At 42.5% G+C, this 16,563-nt stretch overlaps 1 long non-coding RNA gene across 1 annotated transcript; it reads right to left on the bottom strand.

The window, feature by feature from the left end:
- Positions 1-9,427: 9,427 nt before the first annotated feature.
- On the bottom strand, positions 9,428-15,073 carry LOC108710898. Its single transcript, XR_001934823.2, has 3 exons — positions 14,257-15,073; positions 10,727-10,776; positions 9,428-10,398 (listed from the first exon to the last, which is right to left on the bottom strand). It is a non-coding gene; the product is annotated as an uncharacterized LOC108710898 (long non-coding RNA).
- Positions 15,074-16,563: the final 1,490 nt, after the last annotated feature.

Below are 16,563 nucleotides of genomic sequence, written 5' to 3'. Positions count from 1 at the left end.
GAGAAATTTTTTTTTAGACCAACACTAATATATTTAGACCAAGAGAAACTTAAAAATGTCCCCTAAAGTTGTGGAAGCGGGGGGGGGGGGCGTGGCTGACCAGGCACAAGTGAAGACGCACTATCAAGTGCTCCCGGGGCCCTGGGTTTAATATTGTAAATCCCCCCTGGAATATGGGGCCCAGCACATACCAGCAGAGTCTGGGCTGTGTGGAGGAGGCATCGCTGCACTTTTCGGGCCGGAACGAGCCTTCTTGCCACATCTGGGCCGAAGTTTGAGTTGCGGCCTAGCAAGGCCTGAAGCCGGGGACTCGCGTAATTGCGAGGCCCGCCCGCGGGTGACCGTCGGCACGGTTCTTTTGAAGTGGTACAGGAGTACTGCTGGTGGCACAGGACAGCGCTGAGAGGTACTGCAGAGGGGATAAGGGACTCCATAGGACCCCAGGGGCCACACAAACGGGCTGGCAAAGGATTGTGGGCCAAGGTGTTCAGCTCTAAGGCACAAACAAGGCCATCAGCTCCAGCAGCCTCTAGCACATGTTGCTCCATATTAGCCCTGTGCTACAACCCAGACTGGCAGGAAGGGAGCTTGGGACCTAAATTGAACTGCACAGCAACCCAGAGGGACTATTGGCCAGATAACACCAGACTCCTTGGGGAAACTGCTAACCTTATAGCCAGGAGATTTAAAAGGAAATAAAGAGCCTGTATAAAGGGGCAGTATAGTATATATAATACCTGCTGATACAATACTGCCTACAACGCCCAACCTATGCCCGGCCAAATTGACATCTGAGACAGGACAGATATGGAATACTGAGTAAATGTAGAGGGTCCCAGTGACAGCTCTGTGTACCACAGACTACATCCTTTTGCAGAGATCCTACCCCTGCAATAAACACAGAACCTATTATAAAACGCTATTTTTCCTAAGATGAGAAGCAGCAAAACACAAAAACTGAAGGCGGATGCAGCATCCAAACTTGAGCAATTTGCCAGACAACCCTCCCTAACTGGCTCCCCACAGAAGGACAGCCAGATGGCGACTACAAGCTCCCCAACACCGCAACCAGAAGCGGCAACTCAACTGCTACTAGACGCTATTACGGACTGCAGGACATCACTTTCCACCAAAATAGAGGAAGTCAAAATTGACCTCTCGCTGCTCTGGGCTGACCTCCACAATATGCGTGAGAGGGTGCATGAGACAGAAAACAGAGTCTCGAGTTTGGAAGATGCCTGCGCCCCAATCCCTTCAACAATAGCTTGCATGGAAACAAAACTCAAAGTTTGCACCGATAAGCTGGACGACTATGAGAACCGGCAGAGACGCAATAATGTGCGTATTGTGAGGCTCCCTGAGAGAGCGGAAGGGAATGATCCAGTAGCCTTTGCGGAAAAATGGCTGAGGGACACTATCCCCACAGCCACCTTCTCATCCTTCTATGCGGTCGAAAGAGCCCATCGTGTGCCAGACTGGAGTCCTCCTCCAGCTGCACCACTCAGACCCTTTCTAATTCGACTGCTGAACTTCAGAGACCGGGATGCCATTCTACAGGCTACCAGACAAAGCCCAGACATCATGGTGGAAGGGGAAAAAAGTATCCATCTTCCTAGACTACTCGGTAGAACTTCAGAGGCAATGGGGCACCTTCACAGCAGCCAAGCGCCGCCTGCAAGAGGCTAATTTGAAATATGGCATGCTTTATCCGGCCAAGCTGAGGGTTCAAGCCGGTGATAGAGCCATGTTTTTCACCTCAGCTCAAGAGTTAAATGACTGGCTGGATGCACGGGGAAATCCATCCCCCAGAGGCAGCCCTAATCGCCCCAACTAAGCTGGTGTCCAAAGGAAGGCGCTGCAGCAGGTGAGACTACTTGTATTTATGCTCTCCTGATTCATCCAGTCACCATAGACTAATACATATGGTTAAGACCCTATGCTTACCGCAACCCACCTACTAATGTTGTCTCTCTCACTGGTGTGGAAACTCCCATTGTTGGGTCAGCCCAGGACTCCCTTGGTTTCCTGATTTGGGGAATTATGCACACTGCAAATACTACTAACTGGGCACTATTACATCCTCTGCATCCCCTACCGAATAACACCTGTGTAAGTGACCCCTTAACAGAGAGCGATATAACAGCAGCACCTTTCTTTCAATTATTATACTTAAATGTAGCCTGATACTGTTTGTTCAAGAATATGCCCTAAGCCCCACACCTCCAGATAAGGGAGGAATGATGACAGCATCCACCTATGTTTAGTACCCAGAAACATATGGATGACCGCTCTCCCATACAGGGGCTGGGGCACCAGAGGACATGAATATGGAGTTGCTATGAAAGGCCTCTTTCTGCTGTACTTCTGGAATTTTGGTGACACTGGTGTTTCACTTCCAAAGGAACACCTAACTACAAAGGACTCTACACAGAATATTCTGTTATTCGAGTCAGGTCCTGCTGCCGCAGCGAAACTAAGGATCAACCTGTTATGACTATATTTTTTAGGTATCACGGAGACTCACACTTTACCCCTGTCTTATCTAGTTTAAAAGTTATCTGTCCTTGGATAACCACTCCCCCAGTTACAATGTTTTGGGAACAATACCTGCCAAGTTACTGGGTCAGGTTGGGAGGGAAGGGTTTTATGGGATGTTGTTGTTATGTTGTTAATTCTTGGTTCCTATGGTTCCTGCTTCGACATTTGAAAAATGGTACTGTTATGTATTTTTTTAACCAGACTACCTGTACGATAGAATTCACAAATGTTAAACATGGGGGGCCCACTTAAGTTTCTTTCCTGGAACATCAGGGGGCTGAATTCTAAATTCAAGAGAGCCTTAATGTTTGACTATGTCAAGAAGTACGCGCCTGATGTTCTTCTCCTACAGGAAACACACCTGGTGGGTCAACGATTGATGACACTTAAGAAGCCGTGGGTCGCACATACATATCATGCCACCTTTTCTACTCATGGGGTACCTCCATTCTGGTTCGCAAAGGTATACAATTTGAATTGCTAGATATCGCTACCGATCACTATGGAAGATATGTACTTATGGGGTGTATGATATCCAATCAATTGATAACCATAGCTAATGTGTACATGCCTCCCCCCCTTTGATAGTACATTATTGGATAATATAATGAGTAAACTAGCAAACTTTCCACCAGCACCATTGCTCCTTATGGGGGATTACAACGCATTACTGAACCCCTCGCTAGATAGGTTGACCCCAAGCCCCCAAACCACCTCTAGACTTTCTCTCTGGACCCAGGCCATGAACCTCACGGATCTCTGGCGCTGGAGAAATCCTGATACAAGTGTATTCTCTTGTTTCTCAGCTACCTATAACACCTTATCCCGTATTGACCTTGCCCTTGCCTCTGCAGAACTGCTGCCCTGGGTGAACTCGTGGAATACTTACCTAGAGCTGTTTCTGATCATTCCCCTTTACTGGTAAAACTAGACCTTATCCCAGGACCCAGAGAACGTCTCTGGCGTCTTAGCCCAATTTGGTTAACGCAAACTAACATTAAGGAAGCAAATGAGGCAGCCCTCATAGAATTTTGGAACCTTAATCCTGGAACGGCAACCCTGGGGACTGTGTGGGAAGCAGGTAAAGCCACACTGAGGGGAGCACTTAACTCAGCAATTAAAGGAGCTAGGAAAGAAGCCGCTCAGGTACTGGAAGAAAAACAGAAAATACTGACTGAGGCAGAAGAGAATTATAGTAAAAATGTAGGACCAGATACACTCCATGCTTTAGGGCTGCACAAATCGCACTAGAAGAAACTAGAGTCAAAATGACTCAAAAGAGATTGCTGTATGCTTCCCAAAGAACATTTGATAAAGGGGAGAAGAATGGAAAATTCTAGCATATCTCTCTAAATCCCAAACTCCATCCAACACTATCCCCAAAATCACCTCCCCTTCAGGCAACATAGTAACAAACCCCTCTCAGATAGCTGATGCTTTTGCAACTTACTACCAAACTTTGTATGCCACCAAAGTCAACTACTCATCAGAACAATTAACAAACTATCTTGATGATATCCGATTCCCCCAAGTGTCACCACATGAAAATGCCCTCCTTAATGCCCCTATTACCTTAGTAGAAGTGCAAGATGCAATAGCCTCCCTTCAATCCAACAAAACACCCGTTCCTGATGGCCTTCCATCGGACTGGTACAAAACCTCCAGTGAAATCCTCTCCCCCTGGTTACACAAGACTATAATACATGCCACTGAGGAAGACAACCTCCCACCCTCCTTCAATGAGGCAGTGATCGTGGTCATCCCGAAAGAAGGGAAGGACCCTCTTAAATGCGAGTCCTATCGACGTATCTCCCTGCTGAACACAGATGCCAAGGTGTTTGCTAAAGTCCTGGCCAACAGACTAAAGCAAACTATAGAGGAAATAGTGGAACCAGACCAAACTGGATTTATGCCCAATAGATCTACCAATGTAAATATCCGAAGGCTATTTACAAATTTGTAAGCAACTCATAGTAATCATGGCTCCCGTGTAGTAGTGTCACTGGATGCGGCTAAGGCGTTTGACTCTATAGAATGGCCATACCTTTGGGAAATCTTGAGGATATTTGGCTTGGGGGACCAATTCATTAAATGGGTGAAACTATTATACCAACAACCGGTAGTGAGAGTCAGCGCCAATGGCTACCTATCAGCTGTATTTAACCTGTATAGGGGCACCCGACAGGGATGCCCATTATCACCATTCCTTTTTGCCTAGGCAGTGGAACCTCTGGCAGTCCTGGTCCGCCAGGCAAACAACATCACAGGACTCCGCCTGGGGAGAGTGGAAGAACGAATCTCTCTCTATGCGGACAACATACTGTTGTATCTGGATAACCCAGGTGACTTCCTTCAGGCGGTCCTGAGTATAGTGGATCACTTTGGACAATTTTCAGGGCTAAAAAAATCAAGTGGGAAAAATCAAGCATACTCTCTTATCGATACCAACATCGACCCCGACTTATTCCCTCCCACCCCTCTGGTCTGGGTGGACTCGTTCAAATACCTTGGCATTGTGGTACATAGGAAGTTAGACGCCTTTATACCTTCTAATCTTGAGACAATCCTCTCCACTATGAAAGACAAACTGAAAGTATGGGCTAATCTACCCATTTCCATCTGGGGCAGGATCAATCTTCTAAAAATGATATTTCTCCCCAAATTCCTTTACATATTCCACAATTCCCCTGTTCCCATCCCCCGTTCCTTCTTTACCTCTATTGATATGGCCCAAACAGCGTTTCTCTGGGCTAACAAGCCTCCCAGGTTTGCTAGAGCCAAACTGCGGGCTCCTGTTAATGAAGGGGGATTGGGCCTCCCACATTGGTACTTTTACTCACTGGCAGCCCAGATTTACTATATACATTGGTGGCTTAATCTGGATCCATATAATCCGAACTTCCCACTACAGGCCACTTTGGCAAGCTCAATAGAGTCACTCTCTTATATCCCATTTCACAAATCCTCTGATTTTTACACAACCCACACAGTTATACTCACTCCATACAAAGCGTGGGTGGCAGCACTTAAAGTTTGCGATCTAGCACTACCCCTCCTTTCACCTCATCTACCCCTATGGGGAAATTCCTTCCTCCCACATCTGCAACATATAGCAGAGTACAAAATATGGCCACAATGGGGCCTACGTACACTAGGGGACTTGGTTAAGGATGGAATGATATGCCCCAGGACCGAAATTAAACATGTCCAAACCCAGGAATCTCTCCCCTGGTTCTCCTATTTCCAGCTTAGACAGGCCACCAATGCTCAATTTCAAGGGAACGCTATGAACCTTACAACATCCAAGATAGAATCAGCCCTGAGAGCCCCTACCACCAAGAAACTTGTTACCAGGCTGTACTCGCTTCTCCTAGCTACTATTAAGCCTCCATTTAACACAGCGGGTGCAGCCTGGAGCAGAGACATCCCAGGACTGGAGGATGGGGATTGGGAGGAGGCAACTGATAGGGCCTATGACTATCTTGTCTCGACCAGAGATAGATTGATTCAGTTCAAGATCCTACATAGACTCCACTTAACTCCAAATAGGCTGTTTCGTATGAACAGACTCAACTCACCACAGTGTCCTAAGTGTAGGGCCTCAGAGGCGTCTTACCTACACCTCATCTGGTCATGCCCCCGAATCCAAGCCTTCTGGTCTCGGGTTCTCAACTATATTCAGGATAAAACGACACTACCCAACCTGATAACCCCTCAGGTGTGCATTCTTGGTGTAGTAGATGAGGTAACCCCAAGGGCGGCCATGAGAATTATTTTTCGTACATTACTGTTCTATGCCAGGAAATGTATTCTCCTGAATTGGATGTCCCCCCAACCACCCACATTTAATGGCTGGTTGAACTTGCTAAAAACAACACTCCCCCTTATACAACTCACCTATACTGCAAGAGAATGCCCTCAGAAATATGATCTGGTGTGGCGGGACTGGCTGGACGCCACAGAGGAGCCTTAATGTTAGAGATGGCAAGATATCAATGGCATTTATATCTATATCACCTACTTAAGTGCCCTAGGGGCAATGGATCCAGAATTATACCAAAATTAAAGTATATACAAATGTACAGGATTCAAATATTTCAAATGCTGATATACTGTGTGATATGTTTACAATATGGAACCATGCATAATACAATATTTGTTTGTTTGTTTATTGTTTGAAAATGCAAAATAAAAACCTTTTAAAAAAAAAAAGTTGTGGAAGCAAAACTAGGGGACAAATCTGTACACCTCTTACATCACCCACCCCCTCCCTGATGTAATATGCCCCACCCTGACACCACTGCCCCACTCCCGTTGTAAACCAGCCCACCCCCCAACATGAGCAGCACACCAGCTGCCCGGTTTCCCCAAACAAAAAAGGTGGCAACCCTAAATGTAGGGGACTGTGTTAAGAATTCAATGGAGCTCAGTTGCTAACAGATGTAATATCTATCTAATAACCTGTAACACTGATAATGGGGCTTAGCTCCAACACTCTTATTCCCAACCTTTCCTCGTTACCCCTCCCCATCCCAATTACTTGTTTGTTTGATTCATAGTCTATGAGGACAGTTTTTGATGCAAACAATTAAGAAAATGTTTTATTGAACAAATAACATTCTGCTCTCATTTATTACAACAAATGCCCATATTTGGTAAACTGTTTTTTTTTTTTGTAACTTAAATTTTTTATTTACTTTGTAAAGAGTAGCAAAATTGCATTTACAGACAAGATAAAAGTATCAGGGATATATTGCAGTTCACATTCAAAATTGGCATCGGCCTTTCATACACGTATAACATACCCTGTAGCCGAAGACAAAGAATTCTGCAATTGCGAATTGTGAGCCATGGAAGTAGAAATAATAAAATCAAAGTATATTATCAACAAAAAAGAATCAAATACAACAAGACATAGGAGCTGAAGTAAACAGAACTGAGGTTAGACTCGACGCCAAATGACTTAGTGCCCATTAACCCAGAGAGACTAAGGATAGAGTAGTAAACGTCCTCTAGTAGGTGCCCTCAACTCTTCCCAGGTTTATAGACCGTGGACTTAACCAAAATTAAAGGTGGCGGAGGTCCCAGGGCGACCATATTTTCAAAAACTGAGGTAGTTTGTTTTGCAACAAAGCAATAGAATGTTCAAACCTTCTGTTGCTTTCAATTCTGCTATTAATTTCTAACCAAGAGGGGATAGCCGATGACTTCCATTTAGATGCTATAGAAATACGTATCACTGTCAATACCTGGTTAAAGGAATTGTTCAGTGTAAAAATAAAAACTGGGTAAATAGATAGCCTGTGCAAAATAAAACATGTTTCTAATATAATTAGTTAGCCAAAAATGTAATGTATAAAGGCTGGAGTAATTTGATGTATAACAAGTCAGTCAGGACACTACTTCCTGCTTTTCAGCTCTCTTGGTTTACACTGACTGGTTACCCTGGTTACCAGGCAGTAACCAATCAGAGACTTGAAGGGGGGCCACATGGGTCATATCTGTTGCTTTTGAATCTGAGCTGAATGCTGAGGGTCAATTGCAAACTCACTGAACAGAAATGTACCATGTGGCCCCCCTTCAAGTCGCTGACTAACTCAGAGTTATAGAGCTGAAAAGCAGGAAGTTGGATTCTGGCTGTTTTATTAGACATCTGTTCACACCAGCCTTTATATATTACATTTTTGGCTAACTAACTATATTAGAAACATTTTTTATTTTGCACAGCCTATCTATTTACCCAGTTTTTATTTTCATACTGAACTATTCCTTTAAGCAATTTCTGAGTATGTCTAGGTTGGTTCTCAAAGGGCTTCCCCAACAAGAAGGTAGTAACCTCTAAGGGAGGATCTCCGTGCATCAGACAATCTAGCAATTTTTTAACCTCCAAACAAAACGGCTGTATACAGGGGCACTCCCAAAATATATCATATAACGTGCCAACATTCAGGCACCCCTCCAACTGGTAAACTGTTTTAATGCGCCAATCCCATCTGTAACTTTACTGTGACCCACTTCCGCCTCCAGGCTTTCCCTGTGGGGCATGGCAGATGCAGGCAAATAAATATGGAGGTTTGTTAGGGTCGGGCGGGTAATAAACGGGCAGGTTAGGTTTGGGGGAAAAAAAATGGGTGGGTTAAGGTCGGGTATGTATGGGTTAACTTTTTGTAAATCTTCACATCACTAGTGTACTGCTCTGGCCAGGTTCACTGAGAACAGTCTTTTTTGGCAAAGAATAATCAAGCAATTTTGGTGTATAACACAACCAAAGAGTTTGCTCCCCCTGAACAATGTTGATGGGTGTTTCAAATGGGGTTTTTGCAGTGAAATGATTTGCCATGAGCTTTTGCAACTGTTACATCTGCTTCCAGTGAGGGTGTCCCGCACTCAGTGTCGGACTGGGGCACCTGGGGCCCACCAGAGAACCTGATCTGAAGGGCCCCCCAATTTACACACAAAAGCCCACAAGGGAAAATAAAGGCAATGCATACGAAAGTAAATATTCTCATTTGTATACTATTAAATAACATTAAGTTGCAATAACTATTAAATACCAAAAAAGCAACAATATTAAAGAAAGATGTTAAATCACAGCACATACAGTATAATTGTTAATCACTTAACTTTTAATCATCTATAAAAAAAAAAACACAAAATAAATTAAATTATTTGCAATGTTCCTTTCAATGTTGTTAATATTTTGCATGTATGTACTTACTGTAGAAAATTTGTAAGATCACTTGGGCAGGGACTGATGGGAATGTGAAGGGGCAATAAAAGCAGTCCACAGTAGGTAAACATTATCATAGCTATATGTCTAAATATATATAGATATATACACAATTATACACAGTTTAAAAAAAACAGTACTCCATTCCATTTAATCAACTTGTTATTTATTAATCAACTAAAAATTCATGTTACACTAACAATCAATCAAGTAAAAATTCAGTGAACATTTTATTTATTTAATCAATTTTTAATTCATTGTAAGCACACCAGTTGCAGTAAAATAACTTATAACTCAACCAGGAGAGATGGAGAGATGCAGCAACTACAAAGGAGCATGGAAACAGGCAGTAAAAGTAGAGCAGCAAACTTAAAGGGGCAAAGAATCTAAGAGTCCTCAGGGGTTAAATGTAAAATTACATTTTGGTGCTGGATTGTTTGCCCTCCCCCAGGATCACTTGTTCTGACAGCAGCACCCCTCCAGATCTTTTGCACAGACAGCACATCCCCCATTCCTCCACCCCCCAGGATAATTTGCTCACCGGTAATGTAGCAGAGGAGCCAGTTTAGAAGGAACACAGTGAGCGCGAGCATGCAGCCCCAACCGGCCCAGAAGATAAATCAGCACAGGCAGCCACTCGCTGTAATCCGCAGACGCTCCCTTCTCAACTCGCCTCTCTCAGATTCCCTCCACGTGCAGAGTCTGACATCAGGTCGGACAGCAGATAACATACACAACCGGACAGTAGCAGGAACAGCGGGGCAGCATTTCCAATTAAAGCACTATGTGCCTGGTGAAGTAGGGAGTGGGGCGGGCCCATTAAGTTTGAGGGGGGGCCCACATAGCTACTATATACTTGCGCGAAACTGGGGCGCACGATCTAACTACCTGCAAAGAAATGAAGTAGCGAGTGCCCGCAGGGGCCCACAAGGACCTGGGGCCCACCGGGATTTCTCCCGGTCTCCCGGTGGGCCAGTCCGACACTGCCCGCACTACAACAATTCAATATAACTTTCAATATAACTTTGCTACATGTTAAAAGACAACAACATGTTGTGTTGAATCCAAAAAAAGCCACTGAGCAGGGTGCCCCTTGTGTAAGAATGAAAATGTCTTCTTAAACACGCTGCCTAAAAAACATAAAGAAACAACTTAATATTTAATAACACAAGGTAAAATGACACATACAGTATAAGTTATAACTAGCTAAAGAAAAAAACTCCCCCATTACACTTTTCAGCTTTCTACAGTAGGCAGCCCAAACTTTATTACGGATGGAAGAGAATACTCCAGTAAGTATCATCCCTACTGGCACTACATGTTATGTGAATAAACTTTTATTTTTACGCTATGGGTCTGAATGTCCAATTGGTGCTCTTGGTACCTCAACCCAGTGTTTCTTTTGGTGAGCTTTCTACAGATGAGTTTCCTTTTTTGTATGTTTTGCTTCCTACTTACCTCACTTTTTAAAGTGGTATCATCAAAAATAGCAAACAAACTAGAAACATCTAAAGACAAAAAAGAAAACGATACAGTTTTACAAAACATTCTGCACCACAGAGTAGTAACCTCCGCTGCATGCTGGCAAATGCACAGAGTTTGTCAGGTAAAATGGGAGACCTATTGCATGCTCTAAAAATTATGATATAATTGGTATCACTGAGACCTGGTGGGATGAAACATGTGACTGGATTGTGAATTTAAATGGTTACACCCTTTTTAGGAGGGACAGAGGGATTAAAAAGGGTGGAGGAGTGTGTTTGTATGTAAAGCCTGAATTAAAGCCATGTGCTAAAGAAATAACAATAGCTGGCACTGGTGAGGGTGTAGAATCACTCTGGGTAGAGATTTTGACTGGGCAAAAGGTAACAAAAAGAATTATCATTGGTGTATGCTATAAACCACCTCGTATAAGTGTCGAGTATGAAGCCCAGCTACTCTTGCAGATACAAGAGGCTTCACAGCTGGGTCAAGTTGTTGCTATGGGTGACTTCAATTATCCAGACATTGACTGGGGTAATGGGGTTGCTAAGACAGAAAAAGCTAGTAGGTTTGTAAATATGCTGAATGACAACTTTTTATTCCAGTTCGTTCAAGAACCTACTAGTAATAACTCTTTTGGACCTTGTAATAACTAACAATACTGAACTCATCTCTAACATTTGTGTGGGTGAGCATTTAGGGAATAGTGATCATAACATGGTCTCCTTTGAGATTCTGTCGCAGAAGCAATTCTATAAGGGAGTAACTAAAACAATAAATTTCAGACGTGCAAACTTTGACAGTATAAGGGCATCTCTGCAACATATTAAGTGGGAAATGCTTTTCACAGGGTTAAACACAGAACAAAAATGGGAAGCCTTTAAAATGCTGCTTAATAAATATACTTGTCAGTATATTCCACTTGTAAGCAAGGAACGTCGTTGCAAAGCAAAACCTTTTTAGTTCAATAGAAGCGTTGGTGTTGAGGTGGGTAAGAAAAGACGTGCTTTTAAGGCTTTCAAGTTAGCTGGGACAGCCAAAACATTTATAAGGTACAAGGAGGCCAATAAATCATGCAAAGAAGCTATAAGGCAAGCTAAAATTGATATAGAAAAGGATACTGCAGCAAGCAGTAAAAAAAGTCCAAAATTATTTTTTAAATATGTTAATAGTAAAAAAATTAAGCAGGAAGGGGTGGGACCCTTACTATCAGAGGGGGGTCAGCTGGTTGATGAAAACAAAATAAAAGTGCGAATTCTGAACTCATATTTTTCATCTGTCTACACGAATGAGGAACCATTAAGTGAAGGTTTCCTTCTTAATAGTCCCAATTCTAGTAATACAACTAATGATGCATGGTTCACACATGAAGAAATTCAAAAGAGACATGTTAAGATTAACAAAGGTCCGGGGCCAGATGGTATTCATCCCAGGGTAATTAGCGAGCTTAGCTCTGTGATTGCCAAACCTCTTTACTTAATTTTTCAGGATTCATTGAGATCTGGCATAGTGCAGAGAGACTGGCGAATTGCTAATGTGGTGCCTCTATTCAAAAAAGGATCCCGTTCTCAGCCTCAAAACTATGGGCCAGTTAGTCTGACGTCAGTGGTAAGAAAGCTTTTCGAAGGGTTAATAAAGGATAAGATACTGGACTTCATAGCAAATCATAATACTATGAGTTTGTGCCAGCATGGTTTTATGCGTAATAGATCTTGCCAGACTAACTTAATTTCTTTTTATGAGATGGTAAGTAGAGACCTTGATTCTGGGATGGCAGTGGATGTGATTTACTTAGACTTTGCTAAAGCATTTGATACAGTGCCGTACAAAAGGTTACTGGTTAAATTAAGGAATGTTGGCCTGGAACATAGTATTTGTACCTGGATAGAGAACTGGCTAAAAGATAGACTACAGAGAGTGGTGGTAAATGGAACATTTTCTAATTGGACCAGTGTTGTTAGTGGAGTACCGCAGGGCTCTGTACTAGGTCCCTTGCTTTTCAATTTTTTTATTAATGACCTGGAGGTGGGCATTGAAAGTACTGTTTCTAATTTTGCAGATGATACTAAATTGTGCAGAACTATAGGTTCCATGCAGGATGCTGCCACTTTGCAGAGTGATTTGTCTAAATTGGAAAACTGGGCAGCAAACTGGAAAATGAGGTTCAATGTTGATAAATGCAAGGTTATGCACTTTGGCAAAAATAATATAAATGCAAGTTATACACTAAATGGCAGTGTGTTGGGAGTTTCCTTAAATGAGAAGGATCTAGGGGTCTTTGTAGATAACACGTTGTCTAATTCTGGGCAGTGCCATTCTGTGGCTACTAAAGCAAATAAAGCTCTGTCTTGCATAAAAAAGGGCATTAACTCAAGGGATGAAAACATAATTATGCCTCTTTATAGGTCCCTGGTAAGGCCTCATCTGGAGTATGAAGTGCAGTTTTGGACTCCAGTCCTTAAGAGGGATATAAATGAGCTGGAGAGAGTGCAGAGACTAAGTGCAACTAAATTGGTTAGAGGGATGGAAGACTTAAATTATGAGGGTAGACTGTCAAAGTTGGGGTTGTTTTCTCTGGAAAAAAGGCGCTTGCGAGGGGACATGATTACACTTTACAAGTACATTAGAGGACATTATAGACAAATAGCAGGGGACCTTTTTACCCATAAAGTGGATCACCGTACCAGAGGCCACCCCTTTAGACTAGAAGAAAAGAACTTTAATTTGAAGCAACGTAGGTGGTTCTTCACAGTCAGGACAGTGAGTTTGTGGATAGGGATGTAGCGAACCGCCGATAATGTGTTCGCGAACACCGGCAAAAAATGCGAACAGTTCGCGAACAGTTCGCGAACTTCGAACATCCGAAAATCGTTCGTTTCGAACGATCGAAGGATTTTAATCGTTCGATCGAACGATTTTCATTCGAATCGAACGAAAATCGTTCGATTTTAGCGACCGAATGGTCGAATGATTTTGACGCGAACGCCTATTGGCGAACGTCGCGCGACGTTCGCGAACTTGCGGCGGACGCGAACAGCCGATGTTCGCGCGAACAAGTTCGCCGCAGAACAGTCCGCGACATCCCTATTTGTGGAATGCACTGCCGGGTGATATTGTGATGGCTGATTCAGTTAATGCCTTTAAGAATGGCTTGGATGATTTTTTGGACAGACATAATATCAAAGGCTATTGTGATACTATGCTCTATAGTTAGTATAGGTATGGGTATATTGAATTTAATTAAAAGTAGGGAGGGGGGTGTGTATAGATGCTGGGTTCTCATTTGGAGGGGTTGATCTTGGTGGACTTTGTCTTTTTTCAACCCAATTTAACTATGTAACAGAGGAGAATAAGACTTCAACATAATATTTTTACATTAAAGGGATGTAAAAACTTTAAATACACTCTGACAACAACCCCCCCATCTTCCCCCTGATTGTGGCCCTGCACACAGATCTATATGGACAAAAAGAGAAGTGAATAAACAGTGCCATTGTGACACATACCTGTATGCAAAACTTGATAAGCGCAACATATTTTGCCAGAATTGTGAAAAATATGAGCAATTGTTCTAATCTTTCAAACTGAAAAAGAATATTAGTAGTTATTGTCACAGCAGAACAATGACTGGCATATCAGTAAATGAAGAATGGCAGTAAGACCCAGGTGGTAAATGTAACCATTAAAAAAAAAAATATGAGTCCCAAATCCATGTTAGTCCCAACTTCTAACCTGCACTGCCAGTTCTCCTCAACTGCCAAACTCCAATTTCAAAAACAGTAAAAGTCTATTATATCTTGTGCATCCTTTATTATCATTTGCTCTGTAACTTTAGCTACAATTTGAGATATGAGATACATTTTTCAAAAACCTGAAACACAGAAAGTTTCCAATTACAGACTATTTCCCACAGTCAATTTTAAGCAAGTAATTGTATTTCTTTTCAGTGATTTCCATTTCCTCTGTAATAATAAGAGTAGCTGGTACTTGATGGTAACTAAGTTGCATGAATCCATTTTGGTGGCAAAACAAACCTATTAGGTTTATTTAGAGGCCCATTTATTAACACGAAGGCCAAGTAATTTATTAAAACAACCTTTAATAAAAAGTATGACTGAAAATATCCATGAAAAACATGAGAATCACAAAACAATTTTTGTATGAATGAAAGGGCTAAAAACTTCTAAATGCACAAAGAAAAAAAAGCGTTTCTATTTAAAAAAGACCCGCTTCCACTGACTTCAACAGCATGTGACTACAACAGCTTTTAGATAGTGAAGTTTTGTATTTATACTTTTTATGGTTTTTTCATTTGTTTCATTACTAAATATTCATGGTTTAGAGTAATTGGGTTATACTATGATCCAGGTAAACAAAAATATAGGATAATTCAATATATAATATATAGATAATATATATAATCTATACATCCTATTCCAGAAGGGGAATCTAGTTGGGCCCACAAAGGTCTAATTCATTGGCTGTTAAGGGGTGGGTTTGTGGGGAAATTGGGGTGTTGAATATGCTGGGCATGAACAAAAAATCATGATATATTTAGCATTGTGGAGATCTGGTGCAGTGAAATATGACTGGGCTGTAAATTTTGGATGTTGTTGCTGTGTGCTGCATGTTGTCTCTTCATCTGACAGTCGTGTCTCAGACGGCAGCGAGCGGCCAGTTGCAAGGGGAGGCAAAATGCCGCCTCTTGTAATACTAAGAGCCAAACTTCTGGGTATTAACCCGGAAGTTTAGCTCCGCTACTGCAGACAGCGCTATTGCACTCAATGTACTAGTGATGCTGCCCCTCTTTGACCCGTTACGACAATGCTTTTTTAAGCATGGAGCAGGAGAGGGGGGCGGCATCTCGGCTGCCGCCTCAGGCAGCAGCAGCCCCAAAATCGCCCCTGGTTTAACTTGTTTATTAATGGTCTGGAAGTGGGTATTGAAAGTACTATTTGTAGTTTTGCTGATGCTATTAAATTGTGCAAAACTATATGTTCGATGCAGGATGCTGCAGAGTGATTTGACTATACTCGAGTATAAGCTGAGTTTTTCAGCATCCAAAATGTGCTGAAAAAGTCTACCTCGGCTTATACTCGGGTCAGCAGGCAGTAGCTGAGATTGCAGTCACTTTTAATCATTCCTATACCAACAGTTCACTTGGGGAGAGACTGCAATATCCCACAATGCCCTCTTTTGGTTATATGAAAGAATAACAGTGCGCCCTCTGTTGGTTATATGAAAGAATAACAGTGACTGCAATATCACACAGCGCCATCTGTTGGTTATATGAAAGAATAACAGTGCGCCCTCTGTTGGTTATATGAAAGGATAACAGTGACTGCAATATCACACAGCACCCTCTGTTGGTTATATGAAAGAATAACAGTGACTGCAATATTACACAGCGCCCTGTTGGTTATATGAAGGATTAACAGTGATGGCAATATCACAGAGTGCCCTCTGTTGGTTAACAGTGATGGCAAAATCACACAGCACCCTCTGCACATGGCAGTGGGACAGTGGGACAATGCACACAATAATCCGTTTGGCAATTTTCTGTCACCATCAACTTTGCAAAGAAGTCCGGTTGATCGCTGGGGGGGTCGCTTTGGCAGAATGTGCGCTGCTGGGAGACAGGGCTGTAGTTGTGTCTAGGCTTATACTAGAGTCAATAAGTTTTCCCAGTTTTCGTAGGTAAAATTAGGTACCTCGGCTTATACTCGGGTCGGCTTATACTCGAGTATATACAGTAAATTGGAAAACTGAGCAGCAAACTGGCAAATGAGGTTCAGTGTTGATAAATGCAAGGC

The sequence above is a fragment of the Xenopus laevis genome, chromosome 3L, assembly GCF_017654675.1.
Source record: "Xenopus laevis strain J_2021 chromosome 3L, Xenopus_laevis_v10.1, whole genome shotgun sequence".
Lineage (NCBI taxonomy): Eukaryota > Metazoa > Chordata > Amphibia > Anura > Pipidae > Xenopus > Xenopus laevis.
Note: the sequence above shows the minus strand (reverse complement) of the source record. Positions and strands in the feature narration are given on the sequence as shown.